We start from the raw sequence: 19,475 nt of genomic DNA, 5'->3' as shown, positions 1-19,475 counted from the left end.
TTTCAGCTCAGATACAGCTTAAACCATAAGGAGTAGGAGGACAAAATTGCCCAACCAAGGACCACATTGGCAACTTGACAGTAGCCAGACAGCCAAAATCAATAGCTAGAGCAGGCAGCAGCAGGAGGATGTTTGAATAAAGAGGAAGACTGGATGCTGAGACCTGTAATCTCTACAGTCTACATTTCAGTATTAAAAGGAAGTGGGCCATATATTAGCCAATGTATGAACCATTCACTGATCACCTTAAATCTAAATCTAAAATAAAGAGTATTTTGAATATTGCAAAGAACGTTCAAAATCTATATTAAAGGTATACTAAGGCCTAGAGAAAGAATTTCCTCTCTCTCAGTGTTCTCTGGGCTTCTGATTTTCACATCTGCTTTCTGGTTCCCTATTAGGGTTTTTTATTAAATTATTATGTTATTATTATATTTGTAATGTAAGTTTGAATCCAAGCAGAGCCCTAGTATTGTACCACTATCTAGCTACCTCAGCCAACCTGGGTGATTTCATCTTGCCTTCTCCTAGTAGCACTCTATAGCAAGTGGTATCCTTGGGGATATGTCATAATCACAAAATGCCAAAAAGAAAACAGATATGAATTACTGATCAATGAATGCTAGGAAAATTTGGGACAGGGACTGGGAATTCTGTTACCAATAAAACAATATGGAATAATAAAAGGAAGTTAATATATTGTAGTAATTTTTTCAGAAGGTAGATCACTAATTAGGGCTCTAATCTTACTAGAGGGAAACATGTGGATGGACCCTTATGCATAACCAAATACCTCTGTTACTCTGCCAACTGTACAGAGGAAGATAAAGTAAAATGCTCCAAGTACGTCAGCACTCATTTAATTGTGCCTCCATGAAGGGTGGCTAATTAACTGAATACTTCTACTCCTGTTGGAGTATCAACCTCTACGCTAGCAACAAATATACTTCAAGCCCCAAAAATAAACCCTCTCATGGGACACACTTCCAATTTATCAGTCCTTACTCTCCAGCAGTTATAATTGCAGTAAGGAATGTGAAAACAGTAACACAGAACAGAGTGAAGAGAGATACAGTTAACATAAGCTTTAATATAGTGGGTGCAGTTACCTGATTATGGCTATCCTGCTTCCATTTTGTATCCAAGGTCTTTATTTCCCCAATCTCTCCCCCTGCTTAATGCCCTCGCTGCTCACCCAAGGAAGAAAGACACCAAGCAGTTGTGCATGATGCAGACAAGTGCTTTTAGCTGGTTAAAATCCCCTGAGAAACTTTGAGAAGATTTTGACTGGTTCATGGCTAGCCGTAAGCATCACTGCTTGAAGATGAATGTTTTACTCTACTGTGACAAAAAACAAACTCTACAGATCCATTTTCAGAACCACTATACTTCAGAAAGCCACTTACAGCTGGCAAGTTTTTACATCCTCAAAGACCAAAGTATATATTTGGGGTGTGGGGGAGGAGAATTCCAGCTTGTTTTAAATCACAGCTGACACATGTAAAGACTAGCAATAGACTGATTTAACTGACAAATATTTAGGGGACTAGATCACTTAGTATATTAATTATTGTGCTTTCACCTCTGGGAATCCAAATCCAATTGTTGCCATGGTGCCTGGATATATTTTTAAGGAGATAACTAGTGAAGTGTCCTAAAGGTTTGGTAGAGCCCTCTCAGCTTAGAAGTAACCACAGACTGTAGCACAAAAGCATGTGTGAAGCTCATAAAGACTCAAGGACCAAAACTGTAATATTACTCTGATCTGATTTTGGTTCTTCTCTTTTTAAAAAAACGAAGGTATTTCATAATTTGAATAACCACGTACCACTGTTATCGCCAGAAAAGCTAATCAATTTTGGTCTCATATTTGTGCTTGTTTTTTGTACTGTGGCAACAATTTGCATGTGGTCTTTATTAAAAATCTAAATCAGTACATAATTTTGTCAGAATCACATGCAGAAGCAAAATATCAGATCTGCCAGAAGAATGGTAAGATTGTTGTATTTCAGTTTTTGAATTATACACTTTTCAGAGGCAAAGGCTTCCAAAATAAGATGTGCTATGTTTAACTTCTGTGCTAGACATTGTATCCCTAAAATAGTCTACAGGTGACCTCAAGAGTCACCATTCCTCCTATTAGGTTACATTCCTATATGCTTTTGGGTTCATAGGTTCTAGAATGGCGAGTCACACAGGTGAAAATTAAACTAAGCTGGAGGTTGATCTGAGACACAGAACATTCAGGATGGCTTTCTGCTCAGACAGCAAGCTCTGAAAAAAAAAAAAAAAAGATTTAGCAGTAAGCATCACTGCTTGAAGACTGACTGATGCTTCACCAGTGTGACAAAAAAATGACTCCACAGATCCATTTTCACCAACACTGACCTCTAAAAAACCAATTACAGCGGGAAGATTTTTACATCCTCAAAGAATGAAGTGTATGGGAAGAGGAAAGCAGGTGGTGGGGAGAATACCTTCTTGTTCTCCATCACAGCTGATGTGTTTACTTAATTCATTTCTAAGAAGCTTCTCCATGATTGCTTTTTACAGGCTAATCCAGTATTTACAGGCAAAAAAAACTGTCTGTGGCACTGCCAAAGATGGCATATTTGAAGTGTATACGATGCTGCTAGCATTAGCCTTAGGGCACTTCAGAGACTGTCAGGAAGCAAGATGTCTGTGATATTAAGAGGACTGAACTAACAGAGAAGGGCTCATATTAACTCTTCCAAACAAGCCTTCAGAATTGTGAAGCACAAGCATTCTGATTTAAAACTCACACATTGTTCTAAAGGCATAGGTGGTAGTCAGAGTACTTATCAGGAAAGTCGGCATCAAGTTTCTACAACGTCCACTACATTTATTAACATGAAGTCAGAGAAACCTTCATTTAGAAAGTATCAAAGGAACCCTAACATTATCACATCAATGACAGAGCTCTTAATTTTTTTAAGATCGCTTAGTTGTTTTGAGTTAAACATTTATTTTATTAAGAGAAGAAAACAGAGCACCATGAAGAGAAATGGGAGAGTCATGAAAAGTTACCAAAAGAGAAGTGTCAGCAAGTATTTGATATGAATGTGATGAGATGAGGCACTAGCAAACCCTGAAAAAAGGGCCATGTTGACCTACACATGGTCCTCTTCCCCATAATACCTGATCGCCTGCTGAAAACCAAAGATGTTTAAAGAGAGAAATAGATATGCAGAGCTAAGAAGGTGACCACAGATCATTAGCTAACCACGCCATCCAGATATGTGCTTATGTAGTTCTAGTTTGAACCAGTAGTGAATCTAGTAGTTCTAGTTTGAACCAGACCTTGTGCAAGTATGTGTTGCACTAACATTCTCCATGGGCCACTGAATTGCAAACCTAATCTGCTATTGGATTCCTGAACTTGAGCTGTCAAGTATGATAAGAAGTTCCATGGTTGATTTTGTGATGTGGTCAAAGGATCACTTGAAGATAAATATGAGACCACCAAATTCAGTCCAATTTGAGTCATATAGAACATGAGCTTCACCATATCAACTGGAGATCAGGGGAATATTTGCACACACAAACTACTACTACCAAAAAAAAAAAAAAATCATCAAGACAGGCATTTGTCAGAGCTGTGCAGGAAAGTGCATAACGCTGGCCACACTATGATGGCTCTAATTCACCCAAAAATGAAACTTAAGGGCTGAATAACAGAGAGATTTGCATGTAATATCAAGCAATTACAGATACGTCCAGAGAGCAGTTTTATGTCAGTGATAACTTTTCAGAACTTGGTATAAATTAATAGATGTGCATCAACCATATAAACTTCATGCCTCATTTGCAGGGTTGATGGATTAAATCACATTTAATGAACCAAAGCAATAATGTCAATGTAAATCTTGTTTTAAATGGAGAAGTTTTTAAACTCATTCTTCCAGGGAAAAAATTACATCAGAGAATAGAATAGAACAGAATAGAATAGAATAGAAACTGTATTATTGATCTAATAGTTACCAGGGGGAACCTAAAGCTGAATTATATTTGACTTAGAATTCTAGTAAAAAAACAAACAAAAACTAGAAAAAAAATGTGTGTGAACCAGCCAAAAGCTACGGACAACAGAAGCATACACAGAATTCTAAAAAGTCAGCCATGTTCCCTGGCAGCACACTGGATCATAACTTCACTCTAGTGGACATACAATTAATTTTGACAGTGACTGGTGGTTAACGTTTCTTCATCACAATCTAGTTTTCCCCACTAAAGACTTAATAGTGTTAGTGTCAAATACAGTTCTTGCTGAAAAAGAATGTGCCAAGCATTTCTTACTCCTGTAAAGCCCCCAAGTGACATTAGATTGTTTCTCGTCACCACTATATTACTCAGGATCTATCATTACACTGCCTGTTCTGACAGCAAAAGACTCCGACAACCCCACCACGAAATATTTAATTAAAAAAAAAAAAGGCACTTAGAACACTCTGCTGCAGTTTTCCCCTTTGGACTATTTTTTCACTTTCCCCTGCTAAAATCAATCAACTTATTATTTTGGACAACAGGAACCAAGACAAGATGTTGAAAAGGCTCCTGCCGCCTTTTTCTACAATGAGAAGCCATACCCTTTGCAAGCTTTCCTCAAATCATTACAAAGCCAGCTACTGTAGAACTTTGACAAGCACTCGGGGTCAGAATTAACGGCATGCTTCAAGACAAGTTGTTTTTTCTTGTTATATAATATAAACATAGCCAGTAGATTTAGAACTCTGAGTCTATCTATCTCTACTTTGATAGCGTAAAGCTGTAGGAGGTTCAGGCATGGACTAACAAATTATATGTAATGACTCTACAGCTTCCTCTATTCTTCACTAATCAGTGCAACAACAGGTTATAAAAATACTTGCTAAAGCTAATTTTATAATTCCTGATCTACAGATCTTTGGTATCAACAATGTCATGAAGTTTCTTGAAGCAAATAAAACAACCACAAATGAATTCTTTGTTGTAGGAATGACTCCATTACTACTCAGAGAAAAGCTAGAATCGTGGTTCTCAAACTTTTGTCCTGGTGACCCCTTTCACATAGCAAGCCCCTGAGTGCAACACCCCGTCCCCCGCTTATAAATTAAAAACACTTTAAAATATATTTAACACCATTATAAATGCTGGAGGCAAAGCGGGGTTTGGGGTGGAGGCTGACAGCTCGAGACCCCCCATGTAATAACTTTGTGACCCCCTGAGGGTCCCAAATCCCAATTTGAGAACCCCTGAGCTAGAAGAACACAGTTAGGAACCTGCTCTTCTGTAGAAAATGCACTAACCACTAATAAAGTCATCTTAATTATCAAGAAAAAAATATAACCTTTGCTTCTAAATTTCTTACTGCACCTAAGAAAAGAAAAACTACAGATTGTTTACACCCCAGTCCTTCAAATGTTTACATGTATGCTCAACTTTAGGCAAAGTGAAAAATCCCACTGAACTAAGCAATGAGTTCAGTGAGACTATTCACTTGCATAAGTATCTGAAGGATCAGGGCCAGACTTATCACTCTTCAACACTTAATCTTTAATGTTGCCTTTTTTGGCAAAAAGGGAAATGACAATAGAAACTGAAAGAGATCAGGAACAGACTAAGAGCTGCACAGGTGTATTGACAATGCAAGTGGTGTCATTTCAAAAATGACTTGCTTACCTTCAACAATTTTTAGTACTATGAAATCCCTAAAGGTATTTTATAATATAAAATGTTCTGTAAGAGAATTTCACCAGAAATCAGCTCTTCCCTACTCAGAGCAACATGGGCTGAGCAAGATAGTATTATATGGGCAATTATAACTAGAAAGACAAACTTAATCATTGGACAAAATTCTAATGTCACTTGAACCGTTGTAAATCCAACATAATACAATTACAATCATTGGAATTACTCAAGTCATACCCATATAAAACAGAACAGAATTGGGCCCTTTGTGTTAGGATTCAGAAGGTAAATGGAGAGCTTAAAACTATTACATAAGCTTTTGTGTCACAGAAAGATATCTTTAATTTACTAAATCAAGTTAACCATTAAGCTATGATAAAGTAGTAAAACTTTGTCAGACAGCAATAAAAAATTAGCTTTAAGTTTTTATTTTCAGAAAAAACTACACATAGCTATCGCAGCACCAACAGTGGGGTTTTTGTGTTTGTTTGTTTTTTGGTTTAATTGCCTCTAGAAGATCTTGTTACTCACTGAACATAAAAATAAACATTTTTCTTTAACATTTACCCTGAATCACCCAAAGAGCAGTCAGCCTCTGGTTCAAAACAATATGAATTAAAGAATGCGCGTGACACTTATTTCATGCTGGATGTCAAAGTCACAAATCTCACCTCAGAATGTTATATTATCTTAGCCTATGAAAAACAATAGTTTATGCCAAAGTTCTTCACACATGGTTAGTCACACAAAATAAACTTAAAAACATGTCAGGAGTTCGTTACTTATTTGAAAAGGTGACTTTTTAGATGTTTTGTACTATGAACACTGAATTTTGAAATTAACAGGTTTAAATTCAAAGACAGATAAATTAATGTACGCAACACTACCTTACAATTCTGATATGCTGGTGCTAACTCATCAATGATTTCATACATACAGCTTGTGGATAGAGTCAGGTAATTTCCCTAGAGTGAATTTTTGTATTTTACTCAAATTTGTATTATTTAAAAATAAAAGCTGTCACATCAGCCATGAACTCATTAACAACTCCATAGCACCCAATAACTGACAAATGTTTTTCCTCACATATGCGGTCAACAGTGCCCTGCTCCTGTTCACTTACCAATGCTGCATTACAGTGCCATTACCACACCCTGTGTGCCAAGAAAAAAAAGCAAAAAAGAAGCCTCCTTTTGTCCTTGAGCTCAAGAAGCACTTGCATTAAACAACCTGTTAAAGGCATCACCTGTCCCCCTCAATGCTCTCAATTATCATATTTTCCCCAGAAACAGCAGCTTTTAATAATCTTTGAGCAAATGAAACTGTCCTTCCTGCCACTTCAACAAAAAAGGAACAAGGAATTAACTGCTAATTTTTTAAAAATGCTGTAGGAGCATCACTTTACTCACAGTGAAGCCTACAGCATTGTGGAAAGGAAGCAAATCTGGCCTTATAATCACTGTAGATAAGGGGGGGGGAGAAAAATAATAATACATTTATGCTCTAAATCCCTATTGGAGTTTCCTCTCCTGCTCTCTTTAACTCCATGAGAAAGAGCCAAGCTGTGCAGGCTCTAATTCTGGTAATGTTCTGATTAGCTTGGAGGGAGGAGGGGAGAGAAAGCCCTAGATTTTTTTGCTTACTAATATCCAATTGCAGGGTTTACAGCCTACTAAAAAAAAAGTGCATGGGGCGGGCACGGCACTGTGTGTAGGATCAGAGAGACTCAGCTTCCCTTCCCCAAAACCTTTGGTCCATGCCACTGTGAAACCTGACCTGCCACTGACAACAGCACTGGCAATGCAAAAGCACCAAACATTTGCCAAGTTTTTTTAGCCGTCTGCTCCCACTTGCTTCACACTGCGAGAACTATTGCACAGTGAGCCTTCATTTTTGCCCTGCGTGTGGGAATTCCCCCTCCCCTTGCTTTGGCTTTGAAGGAAGAGAAGTGACAACAGAATGGAGAGCAGAGGACTTTCCCAGGGACGAAAACGGAGCTGCGGGCTCTGGTGCATTACACCGTAGCCCAGTGGGGTCCACACAGGTATGGCTGTTTGTTTCCCACAAACACACCCGCACTACAAATCACACTAGTCTTCCAGATGGGGATGCCAGCCCCGCGCTCCCAGCCCCAGCTCTGCTCCCTTCTTCGCTGGTAGGAGGCTGGGCGAGCCTGCATCCCTGCAGCAGGGTCGGGGGGCAGGGGGGTTGATGGTGGGGGGTGGGGTAGGGTGTCTTTCTGCTCTCCGGGGAGGGGAAGAGGCCACTCCCAGTGCACATGAAGCCAGAGGCTTTCGAAGGAGGGGATTACACAGAAATGGGGGAGAAGCACGAAAATTAGGCCCCTTCTGCCCCATAAGCCCCCCAGTCACTCACCTCCCGCTAGAGCAGCGCCGGCTCCTTTGTCTGGCTTCCCCTCGCCTCCCCTCGGCACCTCCGTCTCCCGCCGGGTGCCCGCAGCGCTGGGGAGGATGGAGATGAGATCAGCGCGGGAGGCTGCTGAGCCCGGGCGATCACATGGAGCGGGCGGGGGCCGCGCCCACTCCCCTCCCCGGCTGCCCCGGCTCTCGGGCGGCGGCGGGCGCTGGGTGCCCGCGGCAGGGAGCTGGCGGCGAGGGATGCGGCGCGAGCAGCGCCTGGCTGGAGGGATTTTCCGTCGCCCTGCCTGGGAGCCGGGACGGGGAGGCGAAGATGGCGACCTCGGTGCTGCTGCGGGAAGGGAAGGATCCCCCCCAGGCCGACCCGCTCCGCTCCCGGCTGCTGCACCCGCTGCCGGCTCGGCGAGTAGGGGAGGGGACAAAGGAGGCCGGGCTGCCGCTGCCCGCCAGCCCCGTGCGCAGCCCCGCTCCTCCTCCGCACTTTCAAACAGCTGCCAGAGCAGCCCGGGTGCGCCCGGGAGAGCGCAGGCAGCCGGCTGGGGGCGCCCCCTGGCGCCCGATCTGCAGCGCCGGGTGCTCGGCGGGGAGAGCTCCCCGGGCGCCCGCGGCCAGGCATTGTGGGTACAATGAGGTCGCAGGAGCCCAGGAAGCGGAGCAGCCTTGGCCCCTGGAGTCCGTTCTCCAGGCTTCTGTCCGCGGGGGATGACTGCACAGCCTCAGGCACCCTGCCACCCCCACCCAGCCTCTCTGGCGGCCTTGGCACAGCGGCCAGGGCACTGAAGGCATCAGTAACAGGGGGCAGGCCCCCACCCTCAGGAATTAGCAGTCTTGGAATCCTGTTCTGATCCCATTGACTTCAATGGGACAACTCAGGAGAGTAGGGGTACCAGGACTGGGAACTCGGGAAAGCTTCTCTCTGTCACCAACTGAAGTTGGTCCAGTAAAAGATATTACCTCACCTACCTTGTCTCTCCAATATCCTGGGACCAACACAGTTTACAACTACACTGCAATCCTCTATTATGTTCATCCTATGCAGTATTTTCCTTTGAATTTCCACTTTTATGATAAACAACAGGACACCCCTGTGGTTTCCTGATATCCATCCAGTCTTCTTTCTGTAAAAATGTTTTCATAAAAAAATATTTAACAGGGCACCTGAAAATCAAGGAAATAGCTCGGAGTGCATCTTTAGAGTATGTGAAATGCTGCAGTATTTATTTCTGCCACAGCAGTGTGGGGATCTCCTGTTCCCTTCTCCTGTGAGAGGAAAATCTGACACGTGGTGTTTGTTGTAGAATACTGGAGCTCCCATGAAACATAGTCAAAAAGGACTTAATTGTCTTCCTGCATTTGTCAGTCCTGTTTCCCTCCTTTACAAGACCTTGATTCTGAGAGGTACTGAACACCCTCAGCTCCCACTAAAGTCAATAGGAACTGAGGGCACTCAGCGCCTCAGAATCTCACAGGGTCAGGGCTGCAACAAAATTCCCAAATGCCCTGGATTCTTACATTAGGTCCACGTTCTGAGAGCCTTTAACGCCTCACTGCATCACAGGATTGGGCCCTTGCAATGGCACTAGCAGCCTGATCTTACAAGCAGCCAAGTGCCTCCTGTACATCCTCAGTTCCCATGGATTCAAAGGGAAGTGAGCTGCTTAGCACTGTGCATAGGGCACTCCCCTCCTCGTAGATTTGGCTCTATCTGAACAAGGAGAAAAGGCTGAGCTTTCATTACACTGATCTAACAACTACAAGTATGGAGTAGAACATGATACCTGTCACAAGGGTGGTGACAGCCATTCAGTGGATGCTGCCCATTAATTTCCAGCTCTTCACATTAAGAAAAGCAGTAATCCTTCTTGTACCAGGTCACATATACCCAACATTATGGATCATATATAGTTGACTTTATGAACAAAAATGGACAATGTCACAATACAAGAGAATTTTCAATAAACTGCACTTGAACAGTATCATACAGCTAAATGGAGGGAGTCTTTTATACAGTGGAAAGTTTCTTTATCTATACCACCTCGAACAGAAGGTTATAAAGCAGTCTAGAAAAGGGAGCATACAAAAGATGGTATCTAAACATTAAAAAAAAGGTCTTTATTTGAATGCACATGAATAATTCCAAATTTTATACACAGGGGTAATATAGATTTAAAGTTCTTAATATCCTAAATCACTCTGAAAAGCAACTGTTACTGCAACACAATAGTCTATCCTAATAGTGCTTTCCACTGATTTTGCTTGTCTTTTTGCCTGTTTTTCTCTCTCTTGCTGTTGAACATCTTTCTGAGTGCTTTCTATTTACACTGTACTTGTATCTGAAATAAAAATATTAAAAATGTGTTGAATCCAGAACTACTGAGTCCAATACAGTGGTTGAACCATAAGATCATCTTATTTCTCAGATTTTAAAATGAGATTTTAGAATTTCACCCCTGAAGATCTGTCTGAAGGAGGAACAAAGTAATACAGAAGAAAATATAGCAATAGAATAACTGTATGAACACCAGTTCATGCTGGAGATTAAACAGTTAAATGGAGATATTGGGGCTTGGTAGGTTTGCATAGAAAACTTTCTGAAGTGTCATCATCCTGTGCTGTCAAGTCCATAAGCCAAGACTGGGGAGCTTCATATCATGATTTATAATTTCTATGTGCAAGATATACATGACGTCCATCTGAGACAGTTTGCACAGTTCCTACTGGCTAAATTTTCCATTTGGCCTACTTTCAAACCACAGGAGTCCCAACCCAAATCTTGGCTCTGGTTATGCACAGGATGCAAATTTGTGGTATGTCTACACTACAGAGACTATACCACCATAGCTATGTTGGCATAGCCTCACAGTGTACTGACAAAATGTTTTTAATGTCATTGTCGGAACACTGAATGGAGTTAGCTATGTCAATAGAAGCATTCTTCCATCAAAATAGCTGCATCTACACCAGGCGTTATAAAAGCATAGCTACAGTAGTCAGGGGAGTGTTTTTTTCAGACCAGACCTTGATGACTCCAGTAAAGACCTGTCCACATTACAGTTATCACTGTATTTCTAACCAGTTTGTGGCACTTTCTTCCCACCCTGTTAGAACAAATATAGTTTGAGTTGTGTCCATACTAACAGGCTCCTTCACAACACATTACAGTTATCATTATATTTTTAACCAGTTTGTGGCACTTTCTTTCCACCCTGTTAGAACAAATATAGTTTGAGTTGTGTCCACACCAACAGCTTCCTTTACAACACAACCATTCATGAGTCAGCTGTGTTTATGCATCCCTATCACCGCTGACTTACATGGCTTTTTGTTTAGTTTTTTTGGATCACTTTTTTGGGCAGCTATTCCATAGTGCTTCAGCAAAGGTTAGAGTATCACAAAAGAGTCCCAGACGTACAGGGGCACAGTTAGGGGGCCCATCTACACTGCAAAAGAGTGTGCCAAATGGTGTCATAAGACAATCATGTGCCAGCCTGTGCTCCTGGCAAGGACAGTACATATTTAACTGCCATGGTTACTAATAGAGCATTAATCATGTTGTGTGTGAGAACAAACTGTATCTGGAGCCAGCCATGCTGCTAACTGGATACAAACTTGGTTAAAAGTTGCAGTGTAGACAGAACCTAATTGGATAAGTGTAATCTGGCCACCATTTGGGAGACACAGCAAATATACTCTGTTTTATGACCGAGCTAGTTCTTAATAGTGTTCAACCACCTTTCCTTTACTTCCCCTCCAACCATTTCTCTAATTCCCTCTTCATTAAAAATTGGACATTTTCCTACTAAGAATTCCTTCCCAGTGACAAACAGTCCTTAACCAAATACTGATTATTTTCCACTCACTGGTTACTCTCTTTCCATTTTTATGTTAAGCAATAACCGCACCTTTCAAGAGTTTCATTCTTTTTCCATTCTGCTGCCTACAGGGTCCAACTTGAACATCTGAAAAAAGCAACACTGAGCCCAATCCATGTTCACATGAGCCAGGCTTCTGTGATAAATAATATTCCTCCTTTCCTGTGTGCCAAATGCTTATTGGCAGGCATGTCAAATAGGTCAATATTAATGTTTTGGGTGTCACCTCAAGAGTCCTCATCTTCACGCACTGCGACACACAGGGAGCAAAAATCCTCCTTTTGCTGAGTTTGGTTGCATAAGTATTGATTTTTAAAAGGGAAAAAATGTTTTCTAAATCTGTTTTTCCGTGATTTATTGATTAGGTTAGGTCTCAGGACTGTGGTGGAGTCCAGACACTGGAATCAACCATTCAAAAAAAGCCCAGAGTCTACAACGACCATTCCATTTAATTTCTGATTAATAATATTGTGTTATTTAAAATAATGCAAAACTATATCCTAATTTAACCATATTACAACTAGTTCTCCATCACACCTGCTGTACTGCCTTTGTCTATTAACTTTCCATAGAAATTAAAGAACTGTGTGGACATACCTGGTCTATTCATCAGTAAACCAGGTTCATTCCACTTGCAGTGATTGGTAGCAGCCAAGCAGTAGCAAGTTATAGAAAAAAGAAAAAGAAAGAAAGAAAAAGTTGGATAGGGGACAGTGGGCCAGGAAAGATCAAAATATCAAGAGAAAAAATATGAAGTATAGGATGCAACAGCAATAAACACGCCATGGTAAAGAAGATTTTCCATAACAGTACATTTTCATGAACTAGTGGTTCCTTAGAATCTCTTGTTGTCCCAAGGAGGAATAGATTTTAGTACCCATATGAAGTCCCGTACTGCCCATAATATTTTGCTCGTGGAAGTATACCAACTCCCCCTTCTATCTTAGTGTCCAGTAGGGATGTTTGGTTCAAGTAACTTTTAAAGATTGCTTAGTCTAATACCCTTCCAAACCAATATATTTCCACTTTACATTTCTCTAAGTGGGAACATTAACTATGACTGTGTGGTTTTAGGAATATGGTCTCTACCATGGGATCCTCTGAAGAATTTTTAGTGCCTATGAGACAGAGCATCTTTTATTGTAAAGTAGCCAAGTTAATTTCTTCCTTCATTGAAATAACATGGCCTGGAAAAAAGAGCATTTGGAATGCCTCCATGCCCACCCATGAGATAAGATCCAGCAGTGGCTGGCTTCACAGAATTTCAGAGGAGGGTGCTGTGGATGGGGTAATGATAGGGGCACGGCCATAGGCTCTGTGAACAGAACAGATTCCAAATCTTACTTATATATGAATTATAGTAGCAGCCAGAGCTGTGTGTAGCATTACCTGGTGCCCTACCTTCAGGGAGAGAGGAGGATTCCATCCTCCTCCAACAATCACGTAGTTCCCCATGCATAGCTCATTTACTTGGGCCTTGTGTGGAGGACATGAATTCCTCCTGCACAGCAGCACAATGATTCTGAATTTTTCAGTGGGCACCCAACTGGGACCTACGTTCTGCAGCTGGAAGTCTGGGTTTGGGAGGCCTGTGAGATCGCTTCCTCATACACAAAGGAGTGACATGTAATGACATGATCACTAGTACACAGGAGGTTAACTTATCTTCCCTTTCCTTTCCCCTTGGAAGAGGATAATGTCTGAGAGAAGGCAGGGCTCCGTAACCAGGCTCTGCGTTAGTCCCAGGCTGGGGTAGTTTGTATTTGCTATTCTTTTGTTTTTTTTGCTTATGTTACTTTGTTTGGTTTGGTGTTTGTAGATTAGTCCTCATTGCCTCTTTCTTCAATATTTGTAAACTGAGCTTCATATTGAGGGACGCCACTCATTCTAGACCCCCTTACTTATGTTCCACACAAAAGGCTGGTGTCCCCTCACTTGTACTGTTGAAAGTTATTTACACCAGAAGTAACGAATCTGGAAACAGATTATAGAAAGAACTTATCGCACTAATGTGCGATTCCGTATCACATTAAGTCAAGCATTAATTTTATTTTGCATCTCTTGTTTTAGATCCTGGTCACATATTGTGTCTTACATTTGGGCCTTGGCAGATTGAAAAGCATGATTGCTGTGTTTTGTTTCTACTCAATCATCCCTCCAACTTGCAAAAGATTTTAAAACTGTTTCCAGTCTTATATTTGAAAACTAATATTAACTTAAATAGACATATCCATATGGATGTAGAAGACAATAATAAAGCAAGACTATTCAAAATTAAATTGCAAGATATTGGCATAATCTCAGGTTTGCAGTTATTAATCAATCAATCAAGATGAGGTCATTCGCTTTATATAATGTCAGTCACAATAGTCAATTAAATTAAAGCCCTCTTCTTAAATGTAGAAGCTTCTATTTCTTATTTTAATAAGGTGGGGGAGAGACAAATCTGGAATTAAGTAGCCTTGTTTTGCAACAATTGGGCTGCTTTATTTAAAAACAAAGCAAAAAACTGTTTCATCTTATATTTACCTTTAGAACACCGGTAATAAAAAGTATAGCACCAACAAATCAACATTTTGATTGATTGTAGTTACATTGAAAAATAAATGATCTGATCGGAGTAATAAGCTGTCATTGAATCTGCTGACAGGTAGACTAGGACTGAATCAAAATGAAAGGGTGAGGCATGTGATGACATGTCTTTAATACAGATTCACTGAAGGTTTCCTTTGAACAAACAATAAGAGTTATTTTTCACTCCTATATGTTCACTGAGGCAAAGCAGTAGAGTGAGGGCATAACACTAAAATACACCATGGGATACATTTATTTCCACTGTAACTCTACTAAGTCAGTAGCAACAGGGCCTAATATTAGGGTCCTGTTTTTGAAAATCTTGGCCTATAAGCCAACAATGATATCCCTCTCTGTCCCCCCACCCCACCAGTGTTAGGTGTTGATAAGATATTAGCCATGCCACAGTATACTTACCATTTAAATAGACAAGATGGAAAGAGTGGGAGAAAGGAACTGGAATATCCTTTCCATGATGAACATAGCTAATTGTTGTAACCTTTATTGTTCATGGACAGTAATATTCATAGGAATGGATGGCACTTATTGATACATCCTATTAAAGGAAACAGCATTATTTTGTAGGCAGTGGCCGCTAAATTACAGTACTTTCTCAGTGAGGTCCCTATTCAACACTCCTTATTCACTCTGGCAAAACTTCACTGTCAACAGGAATTTTGCCCAAGTAAGGAATACCCAGTAAGACTCCCATTCATTTGTGATTATTGTTTCCTACATCCACCTAACAGTTCTCCACTTACACACATTCAGAAAGTTGACTTTGTTCTTTTTGTTTTTATTCTTCAGTTCATCTTATTTTAACCTTTTTTTCATTTGGGGTTTGCATGCTCTTCTCTTTCTTTTGAGTAGGGCTGCTGTATTAACTTACTAGCCTGCAAGCCAGGCTGACAGCTACAGTCTCGTTTTATCTGAGCTAGCTCAATTTAGCTGAGTTTTAACGAGGGGGCAACTCTGTAACTGGTAACCTGCATAAATCGCTACAGCTCTTGTTTCTTCAAGCCATTTTAACTCTTTCTTTTGTCCACAAGGGACATAAAAACCAAGCCAACCAACCCTGTCTCTACTGGTGCCTTCAGGACTGCTCTATCGTTGGCTTGTGAAAAGTACAATAGTACATCTTATCCGGTGTCTCTTTCTCATAAGGAGAAGTCGATCAGCTGCAAGACATGTCCCTGAACCCAGAAAGGTGCCACTGTCAGATGCTGAACCCAGATTTCTAGGGTGAAGTTAATGGGAGCTTTGTCACTGACTTCAACGGGGCCAGGATTTCACCCATTATATCTGTTGATCCCGTGTCTACAAGCTGCCTCATTGAATGATTGGCCTATTTTCTTTACTTTCCATTAGAAAGGATTTTATATTAGATTTCATAATGTAAATTGCAATGTACTCTTTCCGCCTATCTGCACTGCTTAATATACCTCATTTAACTGGCCATTTAATTTCTGAAATTGCAAACAAAATCTAGTTTAGTTGATGGATAGAAGAGTATTGAAAGTCTGCTTGCAGCAATAGTCGGCTTTCGTACAAGCAGCCCTTCTATTACGTTGCCTACATAATAGTTGCTTTAACACATTTGGTTATTCAGATATTGTTGGTATTTTTGATTCCCAGCCAAAACTGCTAGTCTAATTTTGAACATTTTTCAATCCCTAGCCACCCAAGATTGACACTGTTTGTTCTGAACAGAAAATTCATATACAGACTAGAAAAACTCACATGCTGTGTGAACATTCACTGTATAATCCAATTGTTATGCTCTTTGAGCTTGCAGTTTGAGTTTCATATGATAATAAAACTAATTGTGGAGGTCTTTTTCTTGTCCATAGGACTGGGTAGAAGAGGTGTGGCTTATATCAGAACAGGTGAAAACACCAGGGCTCTGTCTACACCAGTGCTCTAACTGCTGCTAGAGTTGCACTGTTGCTAGAGAAATGGTGGGGGAATTTTAGAAAACCTGCAGTGTAGATAAGTCCAGAGATTGCCCTGCATCAGTGATTGCCTCTAAAATAACACTCGATTGCCATCAAATCCATAACAAATGAGAACTCACATGCTTAACAAAGCTTTTAACCACCAGCCTTGTGGATTGGTCTTGGACGAAATACTGTTCTCAATGGTCTGCTGCACTGCAATGTTAAACAAGTGTTTGTCACAATTAACTTAATCAAAACAAAAAGTATAAACTAGGACCTGATGCAGACACAAGTGAATGGCCCAAATGTAAATGCTTGCTAGCACCAAGAGGTTATTCTCTGGCTTTAAGGGGGACCAAGACCAAAACATTTGTGGACAAATTTACAGTGAGCCCTCAACATCAACAGCCAGCAGATCTACTGGATGATTAGACTATTCCTACACTAGATGATCACATCTAGATTTCAAACCACATGGACATCAGGCGTAATACTGACCTATTAGAACGTTTGCCTGTATTTGAAATAAATGATAACAGTGTCTATTCAGACTCCCAGTGTCAGAGTAGGGGATGGCAGTTACATTTTAATTCCTTCCAAAATGAGGACAAAACTAAACATATAAAATGACAGAGTCAAACACACTAAAAGCAAAAGAACAAAAATGAGAGAGCTTCAGTAAAACTGTCCAAAAGAAAGCAAATGGAATACTGAGAAATGCCTTTAGACAATTACAAAAGCAACAATATTCCATTTTTATTTATTTGTGACAATGAGACCATAGCCTGGGAAATGGAACAACTCAATTTTCTTACCCGGATCCCATACTTCAGGGGTGGCCAACCTGTGGCTCTGGAGCCACGTGCGGCTCTTCAGAGGTTAATATACAGCTTCTTGCATAGGCGCCAACTCCTTGGCTGGAGCGACAGGCACCAACTTTCCAATGTGCTACAGTGTGCTCACTGCTCAACCCCTGGCTCTGCCCCAGGCCCCGGCCCCCACTCCACTACTTCCCCCAAGCTCCTGCCTCTTCCCCGGAGTCTGCTGCGCCCTGGCACCTCCCACCACCCCTCTCGAGACTCCTGCACACCACAAAACAGCTGATTGCAGCGGGCGGGTGGCGCAGGGATGGAGGGTTAGGTACTGATTGGCGGGGCTGCTGGTGGGTGGGAGACACTGGGGGCCGGAGGGAGGGAGCTGACGGGGGGGGCTGATGATGTGTTACTATGGATCTTTGGTAATGCACACTGGTAAATTCTGGCTCCTTCTCAGGCGCAGGTTGGCCACCCCTGCCATACTTGAAGTCTTAGCGGCCAATAGACAAGAGGACAGAATTTCCCCCTTACCTTTAATTGCCTCAATAACACATTATGGCAGTAAGCTCCGTGGGCTAATTACATTATAAATCTAATTGTCCATTTTAAATCTGTTGCCTCTGAATTTTGAGTGACCTCTTTTTGTTGTATTATGGCACAAAATTTAAAAAGGAGCATCAGATTGGCCTCTTCCTTTCCAGTTCCTATTTGATATTTAGGCCTGGTCTACACTACAGAGTTAGGTCGAAGGAAACCGCCTTAAGTCGACCTATTAGTGTACTGGGTCCTTTATGTCGACCTAAGTCACCTCTGAGGTTGACTTCTGTAATCCACCTCTGTGAGAGGTGTAGCTCTCAGTTCGATTTTCATGGGTCGACTGCGAGGTAGTGCAGATGCAGTGTTATATAATTTGACTTAACTGGCCTCCAGGTCATGTCCCACAATGCTCATCTGTGACCACTCTAGCGATCATTCTCAACTCTGCACTGTAGCCAGGTACAAAGGAAACAGCCCTATCCCTGCTAAAGCCCTGGGAACTTTTGATTTCCCATTTCCTGTTTGATCAGCATTAGGAGCATGCCAGTTTGAGCACAGCTGCTCATGGAGACTACATGCCCCAAACACGCTCCAGCCTGGTCTGCACAGGAGGTGATGGATCCTATCGCTGTGTGTGGAGAAGAGTCTGTGCAGGCAAAGCTCTGATCCAGCAGAAGAAATGCTAACATTTATGCAAAGATCGCTCGTGGAATGGGGGAAAAGGGCTACACGAGGGACACACAGCAGTGCCATGTGAAAATAAAAACTTCGCCAAGCGTAGCAGAAGAACATCAGGCAAGAACAAAGAAGGCAAGAGAGGCGAACAGTAGTTCCGGTTCTGAACCCCACACATGCCAGTTCTACAACAAGCTGCGTGCGATTCTTGGGGGTGGTCCTATCAGCACCCCCACAAGCAAGATGGACACCTCACAGGTGTGTGAGTGCAAGGACAACAAGGAGGATGATATGATGGATAAGGAAGAGGAGGAGGAGCAGAATGGGAGACAGGTGAGCAGTGGACCCATTCTCCCCAAGAGCCAGGAAATATTTTTAACCCTGAAGCCCTGTGGGTCGCAGGACATCACAGTGGCCGACCGTGATGCTGGGGAAGGCATCTCTGGTGAGTATACAATTATAATGAAAGTCCAGTTAAAATTTAGCGGGCACGCACATTTGGTGGTATTGCACATTTACTGTGAAGAAAAAGTGAGGTGCGGTGGTTCTCTGCTTACAAGGGGCCGCTCCAGCTAGGCAGAGGGTTGGCCCCAGAAAAGACTGTTTATGTGGACTAGGATAGCCCAGGAATCCTCCATGGATATCTCTAGGAAACTTTCATGGAGGTACTCTGCAATCCTTTGCAGAAGGTTTGTTGCCAGGGCAATCTTATTTCTTCCACCATGGTAGGACACTTTCCCACGCAACTCCTGAATTAATTCTGCTGGCATCACTGCGGTACACAGCATAGCAGCATAAGGACCCAGTCTATACCCAGACGCTTGCAGCATCTCCTTCCTTTCCTCCTCTGTTACCCTCAGGAGACTGATATCACATAGGGTCACCTAAGGAAAATGTGGGAAGTTCTCATTAAAAATGCTATTACACGGAAAAAAAGGACACGTAGTCCCACCCCGCGCCCCCCACATTCTGGATCTCCAAACCACGCGGCTGCTAACA

At 41.8% G+C, this 19,475-nt stretch overlaps 1 protein-coding gene across 1 annotated transcript in view; it reads right to left on the bottom strand.

Moving 5' to 3' along the window:
* The window catches only part of CDC42SE2 (CDC42 small effector 2), a 117,487-nt gene extending 108,921 nt beyond the window's left edge, over positions 1–8,566 (bottom strand). The window contains exon 1 of the mRNA XM_084627715.1: positions 8,065–8,566. The gene's annotated coding sequence lies outside the window, so the exon portion shown is untranslated. The remainder of the gene's footprint in view (positions 1–8,064) is intronic.
* Positions 8,567–19,475: the final 10,909 nt, after the last annotated feature.

This window comes from Lepidochelys olivacea (assembly GCF_965140295.1).
Source record: "Lepidochelys olivacea isolate rLepOli2 genome assembly, chromosome: 5".
NCBI classification, from domain to species: domain Eukaryota; kingdom Metazoa; phylum Chordata; order Testudines; family Cheloniidae; genus Lepidochelys; species Lepidochelys olivacea.
The sequence above is the reverse complement of the archived record's forward strand: the minus strand, read 5'-3'. Positions and strand labels throughout refer to the sequence as shown.